General features: G+C 45.4%; 1 protein-coding gene across 1 annotated transcript in view; it reads right to left on the bottom strand.

The window, feature by feature from the left end:
• The window catches only part of TMEM178B (transmembrane protein 178B), a 406,747-nt gene that overhangs the window by 312,168 nt on the left and 76,889 nt on the right, over nt 1-17,690 (bottom strand). The gene's annotated exons all lie outside the window — the stretch shown is intronic.

Below are 17,690 nucleotides of genomic sequence, written 5' to 3'. Positions count from 1 at the left end.
TCAAAGGCATGAAATATCAGAGATCTTTGGATTAGAAAAGAGAGACAACCCAGCTAGGTAGGTGATCCATCTCCACCAGCTCAAGCAAGTCACTTAAACACTATGGGACTCAGATTCCCGGTCTCTGCCCTGGCCATCTCGCAGGGATGTCATGAAAATCAAACATGTTAAGAAAATGTGCCTGAAAAAGATGCATAAACTTGAAAGTGCTATCTATAGAAGAGTCTGGCTGCAGCAAATTCACAATAAATGTTGGAGCTAAGTGAGTGCATGAAAGCGTGAAAGGAAGCCAAATGATTATGAGATTTTTACAAAAATGTAGGGGCAAATATAAGGTGGGATGCTGCTCTGTGTTCAGAGCAGCAGGAAAAAGCTGCTTCCCTGGGGCACAACGGGTAGGCTTCTCAGATTGCTGGCAAATTGGCCTTGGGAGGAGCCACCAGGGCACACCGGCCCTGTCCAGGGCTGCATTCCTTTACAGGGCCTTAAAAGGGTAGAGCAGCCTCAGAATCAGGAAGAGAGCTACCCTACATTCACTAATTATGCATTTGAGGCCAGCACAGGCCTGAGCATTTGACAAAATTTTAAGGGATTGAAGGGAAGCCCTTTGTGAGAGGGCACATCAGACATGGGCTGTGATCAAAGGGACGAAAAAGAGCGAGGGATGTCAGTGACATAGATCCAGGCCCTTTGTACATGGTGACGTGACTAAAGGCACAAATCCACTTCAGAGTTGTCATTCCTAATAGAACCTGACGGGAATGAGGAGCAACGAACTGGCAGGAGGGCAACACGATTAGCGCACACTCACAGTGACTACCTCATGCCAACTTGCCACTGAGGGCCCCAGGATGCTGAGATACGCAAGACAGAGTGTCCTATATTGGATCTGCTTGCACTCATACAGGGAGACAAATGACAGTGAGGGGCATTTGGGGTAACAGACGCATGGGCGAAGAGGCGATTTCTTAAGTCCTGCATTGAAGGACAAGATGTAGTACTCACAGGCAACTCTAGATAATGTGTCAGGAGACTAGTTCCATGTGTCCTCAGAGCAAAGCAAAGAGCCCAGAGCAGCTTCTGCTGCAAGGGACCTTAGATCACATAGGTCAACACCCTCATTTTACAGATGAGAAGACTGGAGCCCAGAGAAGTTAAATGACTAGCTATAGGCCACACAAGAAGCTACTGGCTATGATCTTTAACATTGTCATTTTCCAAACATAATATTAAGTGATAGATACGAATCTGGCAGAGTTAACATGAGACTGAGAGGAAACCATCTGTTCCAAGTCACCCATACAAGGACAAGAAAGGGGAATGAATGCTTGTTAAGAGGAATCTGTGGGTATCAAACTTCAGGAGGAAAAGCAATAGCCAGAAAGGGCACACTGCACTCCAGCCATGATCACAGTGTTTAGCTCCCATCTGCAGGAGAAGCTGTCCTTGGTCTTTTCTCATTCATCTTTCAAAACTAAAAACCCAAAGGCAAGACTTGGCAGTGATAAAGTTCTTGGTTCCTGGTGCTACTCTTTGTCCTAAAAAGGAGCACCTGATACATGAAAGACAAGGTTAGGGCAGGTTCTGGGACCGTTCCTGTGGGTCTCCTGGGTAGCAGCCCTCCACATCCCCAGGAATGTTTCTTCCTATCCCCTCTTGTCAGTAGATAATATAAGGTGGCTCTGATCTTTGCAAAGCTTTCTAGCCCACCCCATCTCTTATGGCAGTTTCCAAAGGAGCTACCTTCCCTTTATGAAGATTAAATATGTTCTGAGGAAAGCAAACATATCAAACACTCACATGGATGCACTGCTGCTTCCACCAGCTCACGCTGGTGTGAACTACTCAAAAGGATTCCTCCATTGGGATTCCGACACAGAGGAAAGTTGATTGTTCCCAATGATCAAATAAACCCAGCAGGACCCTTAATTCCTGATGACCTCTTAGCACCTGTCTGGTTGCAATCTGTGTTTCTCACTCTCCTAGAGCCCAAAATGGCCCCTTAGAGAGCACTGTGGATCCTGCACAAGGGGGACTTCATAATTGGGAAGAAGGTTTCATCTGGGTCCCACCTACTATAGGTCTACTGGCCCAGAGTCTGAGTACAGCAATTGTGGCAGATGCTGCTGGTTGTCTTTGACTATCCAGCCTGCCTTTTCTTCCTCAGGAACAGCACCCCAATTTTTAGCTAGCTAGGCTTGTCGCTTCCTGGAAAAAAACAAATAAAGACTACATTTCCACGGCTGTCTCATAGCTAAGTGTGGCCATGTAACAATGCCCATGGCTAACAATGACAGTCCCTCACTATGTGCCGCGCACAATGCTAAGCACCTTTCTGTACATAAACTCACTTAATCTCACAAAAACCCTATGAGAGACACAGTGATTATCCCCTTTTTACAGGGCAAACATCCCAGAGAAGTTAAGTAATTTGCCCAATTCATACTGTTAATGAGTGCCACCGCTGAGATTTCAACTCAAGCGGCCTGACCCCAGTCAAAGCTCTTCACCACTCATTACACTACACTAAATTCCAGCTGTAAAAGCAGAAGTTTTGTGTTGAACTTCCAGGAACATGCCTTTAAAAGGAGGGGGTTCCAGGAGGTGGAGCTGAATGTTCCTTCCTTGAGTGTGAGCTGAACTGAGAGACTTGCTTCTAACCAAGAGGGTCTGGAAAGGGAAATAAAATAACTAGACAGTGGAGAAACCTGGCAATCACCACCTTAGCCAAGTGGTCAAGGTTACCATTGCCAGTAGTAAGGCATGCTGATATCATGGACTTTGATATGATGCAATGAAAGGGGGCTTCACTTCTGTGAAATTCTCCCCAAAACCTAATAACCCAGACTATTCCATGAGATAACATCAGAGAAACCCAAATTGAAGAGCTTTCTATGCAATGCCTGACCAATACTCTTAAAAACTATCAAGATCGTGAAAAACAAGAAAAGATGGAGAAAATATCACAGGTTGAAGGAGACTAAGAAGATATAATGATTACATGCAACGTGGGATCCAGGATTGGATCCTGGAGCCAAAAAGGGACATTAGTATAAAAATAGGCAAAATTCTATTAAATAATATTATCAGGTTGATAATATTGTACCAATGTTAATTTCTGCGTTTTGAAAGCTGTACCATGGTTTTGTAAGATGTTAACATTAGGGAAAGTTAAAGGAAGGATTCACGGAAACTCTCTGTACTATTTTTGTAAATTTTCTATTAATCTAAAATTATTTCAAAATAAAATGTCTTTCAAAAAGGAAGAGGCAAGTGCTACCCTTCCCATTTCTTCCTATTGCTTACCTGTTAAATGATGGTGATTGCTGGAACTCCAGCAGCCCTATTGATCCATGAGGTGACCTTGAAGTCACCTTGAGGATAGAAGTCATGTCCTGAGGATAACAGAGCAGAAAGATGGATGCCTAGATCCCTAATGACAACACTCATTGCCCTCTTATCAGCCCTGAACTCCTAGTTGCAAACCTCTTTTTGTTATGAAAAAGAGAAATCACCTGTATCTTCTATAAGCCACTTATTTGGGGGTTTCCTATCAAATGCAGCCAAACCTAATCCTTGTTAATAACAGCAATAGAATGAAAACCTGCACAATTTCTATCACTGATATAAAAATTAGAATCTTAGCCTTGGACTTGGTCTTAAATTCCATCTAGTCCAAATTGTCATTTTTCGCATGAGTAACAGAACCAAAGAGCTGAAACATGTGCCCAGGTCCCATCACCGACAACAAAGCAAACACAGAAACCCAAGTCCTGTCCCAGTCCAGCTTCCTCCACTGGGTCTCACTGGTTGGTGAGAATTCCAAAAACCAGCACTGCAGCATTAATATAATCACACCCATAAAAGTCAGGGTAAAATACTGCAATGCAGGTTTTTTCTGATTGTCACACTGACTCGCCTATCTCACTCTAATGATAACATTCTGAAATCTAACATTTCGGAATAGATTACTGACCACAGCAACACGTCTGCAAATTATAATTTTGTGAATTTCACATTTTGAGTTTCAGGAACCAAAGACTCACATATTAAAAATGATGCATTTGTTATATTTACTTGGTTTTCATTAAAAGGGGGTTGTACAAAGGAAAATGTGTACTATTGTATCTATCAAAGAGTATTATATTCAGAAAAAAATAAGGTTTCAGTAGTTACGGTCACTACTAACCTAAAAACCCAGGGAAAGTCACTTCCCCAATCTGAGTTACAAATGTCTTAGTCTGTAAAATTAGAGGATTAGCTGGGATTTGATTTCCCATGGTTTCCTTGTAATTCTAATAATCAATAATTTCACAACACTAAAAAAAATTCAGTTTTCACTATCTATGTATAAATGATTATTTCAAATGTCTATACCTTTGCATTCTTCACTAAATCTGCTTAAAATATGCTGTTTGCTGGCCAGGCATGGTGGCTCACCCTGTAATCTCAGCACTTTGGGAGGTTGAGGCAGGCACACCACTTGAGGCCAGAAATTCAAAGCCAGCCTGGCCACATGGTGAAACCCCACCTCTACTAAAAATAAAAAAATTAGCCAGGCTTGATGGCGCTCACCTGTAATCCCAGCTACTTGGCAGACTGAGGCATGAGGAACCACCTTGAACCTGAAAGGCAGAGGTTGCAGTGAGCCAGCATTGCACCACTGCACACCAGCCTGGGCCACAGAACAAGACTCCGTCTCAAAAAAAAAAAAATTGCTGTTTGCTAAATAGAGAATACCAATCTGTTGTAGACTGCATTAATGATCCCAATTCTTCACCCTTCTCTTTGCTATGAAACATCACAGTTTCTCTCACCAATGAAGTAGAGTCGTTATCCCTGCCCCCTGAATCTGAGCTCAGCCACATAACTTGTTTTGGTCAATATCATATGGTGGGAGTGACAGTATGCCAGTTCCAAGCCTAGGCTTCCAGAAGGCCTATGTATTTCCATACTTGTGCGGCTTCCACCATTATCATGAGAATTACATGCTTTGGCTAGCTTGCTGGTTCCGGTAGGGGGATAAGTACATGAAGAACCGCCCTAGCTAAGGCACCTCAGGCAGGCTCTCATCAACCTAGAGACGCATGAATGAGTCCAGCCAAGAAGCAGAACCACACAGCAGAGAACAGAACAGATCTATTGCACCCTGAAGACACTGGAGAAATAATGTTCATTGTAAGCCACGGAGGCTTTGTGGTTGGTTGTCACACAGCAAAAGCTAGCTGATACACTGCTTTAAAACCTCAACTTTGAAGGGAATCTATTTTTGGCAAGCACTGGCTATATATATATGCCATAAAACGTTCTACAGGAAATGGATTTGGTTTGCTAGTGAAGTGAGGGATCCACACACACGCTTGGCACCACATGCACAATCAATCCTTTGCCCACAAATGGATCAGGAAATCTGCCTACACACTCTCTGGAGCTTTATTCTTCACTCCCATAAAAGCACATTCAAATGCTGAGTTATCTACACAATACCACCTCTTGAAATCATGATTTAAAAACCATTTATACCAGACCCCATCTTTTGCTGTGCCTAAATTCAATCCAACATGCCTATTTTGATTAATGAAATAAAATGCTAGTGTTGGTACCATGGGACTGAGATTCTTTCCTAACTATGCATTGGTAAGAAACTAAATTAGATGTCAACATCCTATAATGGGATGAATATTGCTTTTATTCCCATAGGCAGTAGTGCTAAAAGGCAAATGTATTTAGTTGGGCCCATTTTGCTTATTTTTCAAACATTCCACAATTACTTATTAAGCTTCAACTTGCTCTATGTAAACATTGTTCAGGTGTCAGCCCTGGGTGTGGGCAGCATCCGGAACCAGCAAAGCCCAGGGTGTATCGCATGCCAGCAATGAGCAGACAGGGGGTCAAAGGACGGTCAGGCCACAGAGCCCAGGGACAGCTGAGGGATGTAAAACATGAGCGGAACAAGGTGAGAGGCAAGTGGCTGGAGACAAAGAGCAGGACGACAGCCAGCAGGAGCTGCAGGGCGCAAGGCGTCACGCGTCAGCCTCCAAATCAGAGATGGCTTCTTGTTTCGTTCTAGGCTTCTCTGCAGTTCCTGTGGGGAAACGGGGAATCCTAGGGGAGCTGGCCAAGCCCTGCAGGTGGAGAAAGGCGGTTATTGGCACCTGACTGTGGGGCATCTGGAAAATTAGCTCCTGGCAAGGGAGTGCTGGCTGCTCAGCGCTGGGAAGGATGCCTCCCTTTCTGCCTGCAAGTGCACACAGACACACGCACTCTCACGCTCTCTCACAAATCCTCACACAAACACACACATTCTCACGTGCTCTTGCACACTCAGACCACACTGCTGCACTCATATACCACACAGTTGCACACTCACATGCCACACACTCTGCTTCTCTCACACACTCACCACCCTCACAAACTCTCTCATACACACTTCACACACAAACACACACACTGTCACACACACCACCCACTCTCTCACCTATACAGACACACACAGAGTTGTCAAGTTCTGTCCAGCTCACCTCAGAAATGTCTCTCACCCTCTTCCCAGGCACCCACGCCCAGGCCCGCATTGCCTCCCACCTGTTCCCCTGGAAGAGCCTCTGGATCTGGGGGACCACTGCTGCCAGTCCCTCAACCCACCCAGGCCTTCCTGCGCATGGTCACAAATGACCTTCATAAAACTCAGCTTTGATCTTGTCACTCTTCTGCTAAGAAGCCATTGATTCCCCCAGCATGACAGAATAATGGCCACACAACAGACCCACAAAGGCTCTGGCTTCGCTCCTGGGTCACCGTCCAGGCCTCCTCCCACTTATTAGAATCCTCTGCCTTTCCCAGCTCACCTCCAGCAGAGCCTTCCCGTCGAGGCTTTCTGCAGCCCCGAGGCTCAGAGTAAAATCCCCTCCCTCTGTGGCTCCCTCAGACCACTCACCACCTCGCCATCCACCATAGCCCTGGCCACTCTCATCCCAATCTTGTCAGACAGAAGCTCTTCGAGACAGGTCCTGTGTCCCATTCATCCTTACATCTCTCTTCCCCTTCCTTCATGCTTTGAGCATAAAAGAAATCCAGGCCAGGCGCAGTGGTTCATGCCTGTAATCCCAGCACTTTGGGAGGCCAAGGTGGGCAGATCACGAGGTCAGGAGTTCAAGACCAGCCTGACCAATGTGGTGAAACCCCATCTCTACTAAAAATACAAAATTAGCCAGGCGTGGTGGTGCATGCCTGTAATCCCAGCTACTCAGGAGGCTGAGGCAGAAGAATCACTTGAACCTGGGAGGTGGAAGTTACAGTGAGCCGAGATCGCACTATTGCACTCCGTCCTGGGCAACAAGAGCAAAACTCCGTCTCAAAAACAAAAAGAAAAAAGAAAAAAGAAAAAGAAATCCAATAAAAATGTGTTGAATTTAAGGTTAATAATTGAATCTCTATGCAAGCCAATTAATTGTGTTAATCCCACATCCGGCCAGTTCCCATCACTGAGCACAAGCTCAGTGTACCAGAGATCATGGCTGGTTCCAGATGACTCAGACCCACCATAAGGAAAATGGTACAGAACATATGCCCCATATGCCCGCTCTCAATAGTCACTCAAACACAGGCCTCAGAAAACACCACTTAACAAGCAGTTATGGAGCATGTGTCATGTGGCAAGCACTCTTCTGGCCACCAAGGCACAGTCAGACAGCAGGTTAGGGAGGCAGAGAGCAACGTAATCCATCCTAGAGAATGACGACACTAGCAAGGCCAAGATAGGTGGGGATGTGGCAGAGGGAAGGAGGGGCAAGGAGGAGGCAGTGACCGGCCAAACCAAGTCTCTTCTGGGAGGAGATGCTCAGGCCAGTGGGACAGCAAAAGCTAGTGAGCTCGGAGCCTTCAAGGAGAAGTGAAGCTGGTGCCGGGGTATCACTGTGTACCAGGGCCCAGCATGGGAGGCTGGCGAGTCAGAAGGTAAGATATAGACAGCTTGAAATTCATCACCTCACATAAGAAGGATACAGTGGCCTTTGAGGATTCAGGGGAAGGGGTGGGAGTGGGGTGAGGGATAAAAGGCAACACATTGGGTACAGTGTACACTGCTCGGGTGATGGGTGCAGCAAAATTTCAGAAATCACCACTAAATAACATCCACGTAACCAAACACCACCTGTTCCCCAAAAACAATTGAAATTATATATATATATTATATATCGATTATATATTACATATCTAAATTATATATATTATATATTAAAATTATATATATATAAAATAAACAATGCTTCCCCCATTGTTGAATAATTTTTTAAAAATTCACCACCTTAGCCATTTTAACAGCTCAGTAGTGTTCAGTTCATTCATGTTGTTGCACAGCCAAACTCCAGGATTATTTTCATTATGCAAACTGAAATTTCACACCCATTAAACAACTCCCCATTCCTCCATCCCCCAACCCCCTGACGACCACCCTTCTACCTTCTGTCTCTATGAATTTGTCCATTCTAAGTAGAAAGAATATTCTATCTCATATAAGTGAAATCCTACAGTATTTGTCTTACTGTGTCTGGCTTATTTCACTTGGCATGATGTCCTCCAGGTTCATCCGTGTTGCAGCGTGCGTCAGAATTTCCTCGTTTCTGAGATGGAATGATATTCCACTCTATGAATATGCCACATTTTGTTTATCCATTTGTCTGTCGGTGAACATGTGGGTTGCTTCCGCCTTTTGGCTACTGTGAATAATGCATTTATGAACATGGGTGTACAAACATCTCTTCAAGACCCTGCTTTCAATTTTGGGGGGTGTATGCCCACAAGTAGAATTGCTGGATCATACAGCAGTTCTATATTTAATTTTTGAGGGAGTTACCATACTGTTTTCCAGAGCGAGGAGCTGGGATTTTAAACTAAGTGAAACTGGAGGTCATCTGATGGTTTTGAGCAGGTGAGTAACATGATTTTATTTGGATTTTTAAACCATCCCTCTGGCTTGGTAACACATAGGATAGATTGTGGGAGCAAGAGTGACTGCAGGGAGACCACTGCAGCTAGAAGGTCATCATGAGGCCCTGGAAAGAGAAGAGGGAAGAAAGAGGAGATGAGGAGATGTAAGCAACCATCAGATGGGGATAGAACAGGGGTGCAGGCAGGAGAGGTTGGGAAGGGGCCGCTGAAGATGCCTGATTCCCTGGGTACATGGTGACATCATTCACAGAATCAGAGAAAAGCAAGGGATATAAATATCTTTAAATAGTTCACAAAAGGTATCAAAGCCCTGCCTAACCTCTTCCTCATTTCCCTTGTCCTCTCCATCTCTAATTTTTTTACAATCCTAAATTTCCATTTAACCTTCATTCTCTCAGGCTCCCTGTCTGCCTCCTCAAGAACAGAAAGTGACTCATCAAGAGGTCACCCACAGGACCAAGACATTACTGAAGCATGCAGGCTTGTTCTTTCGGCATGCAGGCTGGCAGGAAGTCAGACCGCATCTCCAAGCAGAGGCCTGAGAATTGGCCAATCAGCCATCCACACTTGTCAGCAGATCCCAGTGCTCAGAGGACAGCGTGAGATCTAGGTATCCCCAGCTGGGCTCCAGGCAGAGAGTGACCCTGTCCACAGGTTCGGCCTCTTCTCAAGTCCCTGGGAGTCTTGTTCTTCCTGATGGTCTTCTTGTCCTTGCCACATTTATAGATAAAGGATGGCTTTGGGGAGGCTGAGATTGGTCTTTAAACATTCAACAAATATTTACTAAGCACCTATTGTGTTCTTAGCAATGTCCGGATATAAGGGATACAGACATTGATCAGACACGGATCTTGCTCTTGAAGAACTTTCAGGACAGACATCAGTTGGCAACCTGAGGTGCCAAGCATGGTGGCTCATGCCTGTAATCCCAGCATTTTGGGAGGCTGAGGCAAGTGGATCACTTGAGGTCAGGAGTTCGAGACCAGCCTGACCAACATGACGAAACCCTGTCTCTATTAAAAATACAAAAATTAGCCAGGCATGGTGGTGCATGGCTGTAATCCTATCTACTTGGGGGGCTGAGGCAAGAGAATCGCTTGAACCCGGGAGGTGGAGGCTGCAGTGAGCCGAGATTGCGCCACTGCACTCCAGCCTGGGCAACAGAGTGAGACTCCATCTCAAAAAACAAAAAATTGGCAATCTGAGGCCACACAAGCTTAAATACCGCATGGTAAAGAGAAAGAGACTGTTGCAGACTGATGTCTGTTAGCAAAAGAGAGTGGGACTCGTGCTGGCCTACAAGGAAAAACCCAATTTGGGCAGAGAGGAGAGGAAAAGATGCACCAGGCAGGGGAGAGTGGTTCATTAGAGGCACAGAGGCGGGGAACAGTAGAGCCAGTGAGCAGCACACAGGAAGCAGGGTGGAAGGGCCTCCAGGAGGCTAAGATGACACTCAGCTGTGAGGAAATGAGGATCTCAGAGAGGAGCAAGAAGGAGAAACTAACATCTTATCACCATGATGTGCCAGGCATCACGCCGGAAGCGTCATCACTGTTACCTTGCTCAGAACTCACAGTCACCTGCGAGGAGTGAGATTGGGGTTATCATCCCCATTTCACAGATGTGCAAGTTGGGCTTAGTTATAACTAAAAGTGTTTTTGAGTAAGACTGCCAGCGACAGGACCTGGGGTCCGGCTGCTGAGAGAGATGAGGAAGCAGCTGTTACTCTCTTGGACCCAGACCTCCTCTCTCTGTGTTGTCGTTGTTGTTGTTCTGCTATTGTCCCTGGGTGCTTTGAGTTTCATTTGTTTGCTTGTTGGTTGGCTGGTGTGCATGTGTGTGCGTGTGTGTGTGTGCACGCGCGCAGGAGTAGGAAAGAGAGGATCTGTTTTGCTTTGCTATGCTTCTTGCCTTAAAGCTGTTCTATAAAATGAGGAAGCTCCTCTCCTAGGACTCCAGCATGAGAGGAGGAAGTGTGTGGTCCTCTCCAGTAGACTGCACCAACTGTCCCAATTCTTCACCCTTTCCTGTCCTCAAAATCACCATGAGACTTGGTAGTTTGCACCAAGAGAGGCAGAGCATCCATCCCCGTCCCAGGTCTGTCCAGATTGGCGATGTGACTTGTCTTGGCCAGTGGGAAGAGGGCAGAAGGGACAGTGAGCCTCAGCTCCCCCCAGGCCTCCAGAAGTACTGCGTGTTTCCACTTTCACCACTGCTAAGAGAAGGATATACTCAGGGTCGTCTGCTGGCCCCAGAAAACTGAAAGCTGGGAGCTGGGTGGAGAAGACCTGAGCCCCAACTACAGCTGGGAGGCCAGCCCAGCTTAGATCAGCAGCATTCTGAAACATCCCCTGGTTACAAACCACTGATCTACCCTAAATCCCTCATTTATCAACAGATGCATCTGAAACCCAGGCTGGAGAAATGATCTGCTAGAGCCTTACAACCAGTTAGAAATTGGGTCTCCTGATTTCTAATCCACAGCTTTTTCACCATCCCACCCTATCTCATCAAAGGAATTCCCTGCAGGCTGCAAGAAAAGAGAGGAAATCTGAGATGCCAACCAAGTAAGTAATTAAGCAGAATAGATGCAGTCAAAAAGCATGAAAGCAAGATTTAACCTGGATAATCCCTCCATAATTTAGAGTTGATCCGTCTAAACAAGTTCCTGTTGATTTCCCAGGAGGCCCTTTCTTCTTCTGCTGAAGTCACTGGGAGCATCAGAGCTGAATCCATTAACCCCATCATCTTTCAAGGTGTCCATCTTTTGTACCTAAGAAATGTGGCTGACGTTTTTCATTTTTGAATCTGTGTTTTATTACTAGGCTCTATGGTACTCAAAAATAACCGCTTTTTTCCCAAGGGACTTTGCATGTTCTCTGCTTCACACAGATTTCAAGTCAGCCTCAACATTGCCTTAGTAATATCATTGCCTATAAATACTGCTGTCATTTAAAAATTCTTATAATCATGGCATAGTAGGGCTGGAAAAGACCTCAGAGATCCAGTTCCAAAGCTGTCATTTTACACAGAAGGACACTGAGGCACAAGGAAGGTAATTGATCTTCCCCCAGTTACAGAGCTGGTTATTGGCAGAGCAATCAGTACTATGAGTGAGATTTGCAGAATCATGCTAGAAATACAAAATAAGCTCAAGTGTCTAAGGGAGTCACTGAAAATGGGTCACTCCATATTTGTTTTGGGGTTTTTTTGGTTGTTTGAGATGGAGTCTCACCCTATCACCCAGGCTGGAGTGCAGTGGTACAATCTCGGCTCACTGCAGCCTCCGCCTCCTGGGTTCAAGCGATTCTCCTGCCTCAGCCTCTCAAGTAGTTGAGATTACAGGTGCCCACCACCATGCCCAGCTATTTTTTCTATTTTTAGTAACAACGGGTTTTCACCATCTTGGCCAGGCTGGTGTCGAATTCCGGGCCTCAGGTGATCCACCCGCCTCAGCTTCCCAAAGTGCTAGGATTACAGATGTGAGCCACCACGCCCGACCCCTTATTTGTTAAGATGCCTGATGCCAGGACTCATGCCCCAAGTCTGGGCAGAGGTTGAATAACAAAAGAAAATGGCCCTGCCTGGGAAGAAACTGAGACCTCCTTGAAGAGCCAGCAGGTTGCCAGGGCTACTGGCACCTCAGATGCTAGCCTGACCCAAGGATGGCTGAGCACACATACCCCTTCCATCAGACGTGGAAGCCAAACACCACTGGAAGGGTGAGGGCACTGCTGATGATGTGCTGGAGCCAGCCTGTGCCAACAGCTCAGAACCAAAAGCTTCATTTTGTGTGCCAGCTGTTAAACTGCTGAGAGCTTGAAATCATGGTGGGTGTATTTAGACCATGGGGTGCTATGCCCCCATCAGGGAGTCATGGCCTGCCCTAAAATTAAGAAGAGCCATCCCCACAGACAGGGATACTCAGAGAGGGAAAAACAGAATTAGCAAGGAAAAAAGAGCTCCTACCCAGATCCTTGGCAGCAAAAGCCCCATGGGCTGCATCCCTGTATGATGAGTACCCGACTCACATGTGCCTAATGTGATCTCTACAAACTACTTCTCTGTCTAAATCTTCTGCCTAAAATCCCAGTATCCTGATTCTTGCTGCCCACACCTGTCCCCTGTTTTCGGCCCTGGACCCGCCTAACACTGTGTCCTATGAGTCCTCCACAGATTGGCCGAGTTTGGGCAACAGCAAGGAAACCAACCTGTTTTCTCCTTTCCTAACCTGAGCTGAAAAAATCAACAGCTGGGCCAGGTGCAGCGGCTCACACCTGTAATCCTAGCACTTTGGGAGGCTGAAGCAGGTGGATCACTTGAGGTCAGCAGTTCAAGGCCAGCCTGGCCAATATGGTGAGATCCCCACCATCTCTACTAAAAATACAATAATTAGATATGGTGGTGTGCGCCTGTGGTCCCAGCTACTTGGGAGGCTAAGGCAGGAGAATCGTTTGAACCTGGGGAGTGGAGGTTGCAGTGAGCCAAGATTGCACCACTGCACTCCAGCCTGGGCAACAGAGCAAGACTCTGCCTCAAAAAAAAAAAAATAGTTAACAAGTTAACAGCTGCACCCCAGGGACTAAGAGCTCCAGGGCTCCAGCTAACTCATGAAGAAACAGAACTATAAGTATCCAAGGGCCACCGTGGATCCAGGCCCATCGCCTTTCCATGGAGAAAGGATCCAATGTTTACTGGAAAACACATGTGCAAGAACAGCTGCCCTGACCCAGAAAAGCAAGATTCTGACAAAGGACACTACTGTGTGATCAGTTTAGGGGAGCCACATGACCTTCAGTGGGTCAAGTTTTCCCATCCATACCAAGCCACCTCTGCAGAACTAACTGCACAAACAAAGACACCAACCAGTCTATAGCAGAGCCTCGGTCTGTCCTAGATGAGGGTCCACACCTGCCCTCGAGGACCAGTTCCAGCAATGAGGACCTCAGCGACCCATGTGGCATGGGCTGGCCTGAGGCAAGGGCTTTGCAATTTTACTGTCTGATCTCTTGGTAATACATGTTTCCTTTAGGCAGAAAGCCATTCTGGCACAAGCCTTCAAATTCTGGCCTTGTCTAAAGAATTTTCCTCTTTATCTTTTCCACCTATGGAAGACAGAGCCACTACAGAGGCATTCAATCAGCCCCCAGCTGACCGTATTTAAAAATAAATCTCAGATGGATAGCAAAAGTAAATAGAAATGGGAAAGTTGCCCACCTTGCTTATGTAGCCCCAATGCCTAGAAAGTGTCAGGTACAGAACAGCACTGAATAAATATTCATCAAGACTTCAAAATGAGTAAAAGAATTGATTTTTTTAAATGAAGGTGTCTATATCACCCTGCATAGAACCAAAAGTAAAAACAATAAGGCCAAAGATTGGTAAATTTGATTACCTAGAAATTTAAAACTTCTGTATGTTAAAGATATGATAAAAATGAAAGTACATGATAAATGGAAAAATATCTGTAACATAGGACAAAATGCTTATGTCTTATATAAAGAGCTCATCCAAATCAATATGAAAAAGATAAACATTCTAATAAAATAAAGGCAATTCACAGAAAAACAAGTGACCAATACATATAAAAAGTGTCCATTGTCATTTAAAAAGGTATTTTTCACATGAGAAAATTTACAAAGTTTAAAAATAATGAAATACTCACTGTCAGCAGAGTTGTGAAGAATGAATATTATCATACTCTGCTAGTGGGAAAGTAAATTAGTGTAAATCTTCAGGAAAACGTTTTTGCAATAATACCAAAAGCTTTTAAATGTACATGCCTTTTGATGCAGAAATAGCACTAATAGAATTTATCCTCAAGCAGTCTATTTGCAAAGATGCCTGAACAAAGTTGCTTATCATGGCATTATTTATAACAACAAAATTTATAAGCAAACTAAAGTTCCAACAAAAGGGAGAGATTTTTAAAAGTAAATTATGGATTCTGAGATAATGAAATACTTTGCAGCCACTAAAAATCGAGGTGTTGAAAAAATCTTCAACGTTGGAAAATGTTCAAAATATATTGCAGAGATGGGGGAAAGCAGTCTATAAATCAGCACTTTCACAAATCCATTTGTTTAAAAAAAATACACGTGGGTACATGGAAAAAATATTAACAGTTGCTATCTGTGAATAGAGAAACTATAGACAATCTGGCTTTTTTATGTTTTGCAAATTTTCACCGAAAGCATGTGTCTTTCATCTGGAAGAAGCACAGTTAAGTATTCAGGCCTTGGTTTAATTTTTGGTTCCACGATTTATCAGCCATGTGACTTAAGACAAAATATCTACTTTCTCTGCACCTCCTTTTCACCATCTGTTGAAAAAAGGATTCTGGTACTATCTCCTAGAATTAAATAAAATAATCTCTGTGAAGTGCTTAGCACAATTCCTGGCACATAGTAAATGTCTAGTAAATGTTAGCTACTGCTATTAGAGAAAATGAATAGTAACTATTATTTAAAAAGAGAAATGAACATATTTTGAGATTTGGCCTTGGCCTCCACGGGGGTCTAATAGAGTCTACCTAACTGCCTGTCCAGTGGAAAGGCCAGCTGTGTCCAAGGGGAGAAGCAGCCCCTCGGGTTGGAGGCCCCCCCACTGAACCACTGGACGAGAGAGCCCACTTTCCACCTCCCAATCCCCTGCTAATGTTCTTGCTCCTGAGTCCACAATGCTATCTCAGAAAAAAACTTTAACTTCAAAACCCTCCTAAGTATCCCAGTCAGGACAAAGCTTGGTCTCTTGATGTAGAAGTGACAGAGGGTCACACTCTGCCCTCAAGTTCCAGGACTCGCAGAAACCTGGAGTCTATAAATGAGCATCAGGAAGCAAAAAGAGGTGATCACTGTCTTTGAGGTGACCCCAATTTTTTGAAGTCTGGAAGCCACACTAGCATGACATTTCAGAACTCTGAGGCCCTTCCTCCCAGAGACAGTGCCCACCAGTCCTGAGCCACCAAGAAGGGCCTCCCTGCAGAGAGCAACCCACGCTGGGCTGGAGGCTGAAAAGCCCGGCTGCTGCAAGAGCGCTCTATGCCTTTTCCCAGGGCCAAGAGTCTTTCCCAGCCTCCTAGTGTGGGGCTCAGTCAGCCTGCATCCCATCCTGAATGCTGACTTTGGTCTCCTGGCTTGGGAGTTTTTTATCCACATGTGCTCCAGGGAGGCAGCTGCCACAGGCTTCCTCCAATCCTGCACAGTGCCATGCCTCTCAGCATAGGGCAACTCACTGGCCACTGAGCCCCCTCTCTCCCTACGAGTCACAGAGACAGGGAAGTCCTCTGTGGATCTTAGCTTACTGCCCCCACTGTAGCACACTGTCCAATGGCTGTGACGTCACGTGTCAGGCTGTACCCATGAATCCTGGCTGCAGCATCCATGCTGTGGAGCCCACAGGACACAGCGTGGCCAGAAGGGACCTGAGAGGTGAGGGGCACCCCCCCTGTAGCTGACCCACACCCCCTACATGTGGCTGAGTCTTGAATCTGGTATAATGAGACAATGTCCTAGAGTAGCCCTGCCTGTTAAGACCTATTTGGCAGGAAGGAGGGGTGTCTTTCAAGATCACACAGATTAAAATCATGATGGCGTGGGTTCACATGGCCTTCCCCTCCCGCTGAGGTCCTGATTCTCCTTGTGCAGAGAGAGAACTATATCTCCACAGTGACTTTCACCATCAATCCTCCCGATGCTAATTGCCAGCCCAGTCAGGGACTCTGTCTGACCACAGGATCCACCGAGCCCATCCTACAATCTGGATCTAGCCCCTGCCTTAGAGTCAGGTGAGGGACTCATGGAAAATAGGCAACCTGGTGGAAAGAATATAAACTTGAGAGTCAGACCCAGCTGGTGCCTCATCCACCCCTTTCCAGCTGTGTAATCCCGGCCAAGCCACTTATCCTTTACAAGACCCAGTTTCTTTAGCTGTGGAATGAAGAAGAATAATCCCCACCACACAGGGTTGTGGTGAGGTCTAAATAAGATAATGAATATAAAGTACCTGAGACCTGGTGAGAGGTCAATCAATGGCAGCCATTATTATTGTTAACCACATTTTCTATCTCCACGGCCATTTCTAGCACACAGGGATGCTGTACACTCAACAATAAACGCCAAGGGGAGAGTCAGTGACAGTATTTTGAGTGTTCGTCCCATTTTCCTCTGTGTCCTTCATCTACCACCCTGCCAGGCATATTGTAGAGAGCAGACCCTTAAATATTTGTTGAAGGAATAATTAAATGGATGACATTTGGTCTCTGAGATGTACCTTCTGTATTTTATCATTTCATGAATGATGTATTATTTCGTGACCTTTTGGATTTTCATTTAATCATGCATCTAGATTAAATCCTGATTTATTTCCATGACCCTGAACAGTGTAGCTCTTTTCTTCCATATTATCCTGCTTATCTGGATACAAGGTCTACACCAAGTGTATCCCTTTGTGTAATCAACCACCCCAAAAGTATGTGACTTAAAACAACCACAATCTATTTATTTCTTCCAGTCTTGTCGGCTGACTAGGCAGTTCTGCTGGTCTCACTTGGACTCACTCATTTGGTTGCAGTCAGACAGCAGCTGAAATGACTGGCCCAAAATGGCCTCAGCCCCAGCTGTCAGCTGGACCTCTCTCTCATCCTAGAGAAGTCCAGCCCAGGCTTCATTCCGTGACAGCAGGGGTGAGCCAAGAAGCCAAAGCCAGAAGCTGAAAGACCTCTGGAGCCTGGGCTTGAAACTAGC

The sequence above is a fragment of the Pan paniscus genome, chromosome 6, assembly GCF_029289425.2.
Source record: "Pan paniscus chromosome 6, NHGRI_mPanPan1-v2.0_pri, whole genome shotgun sequence".
Lineage (NCBI taxonomy): Eukaryota > Metazoa > Chordata > Mammalia > Primates > Hominidae > Pan > Pan paniscus.
Note: the sequence above shows the minus strand (reverse complement) of the source record. Positions and strands in the feature narration are given on the sequence as shown.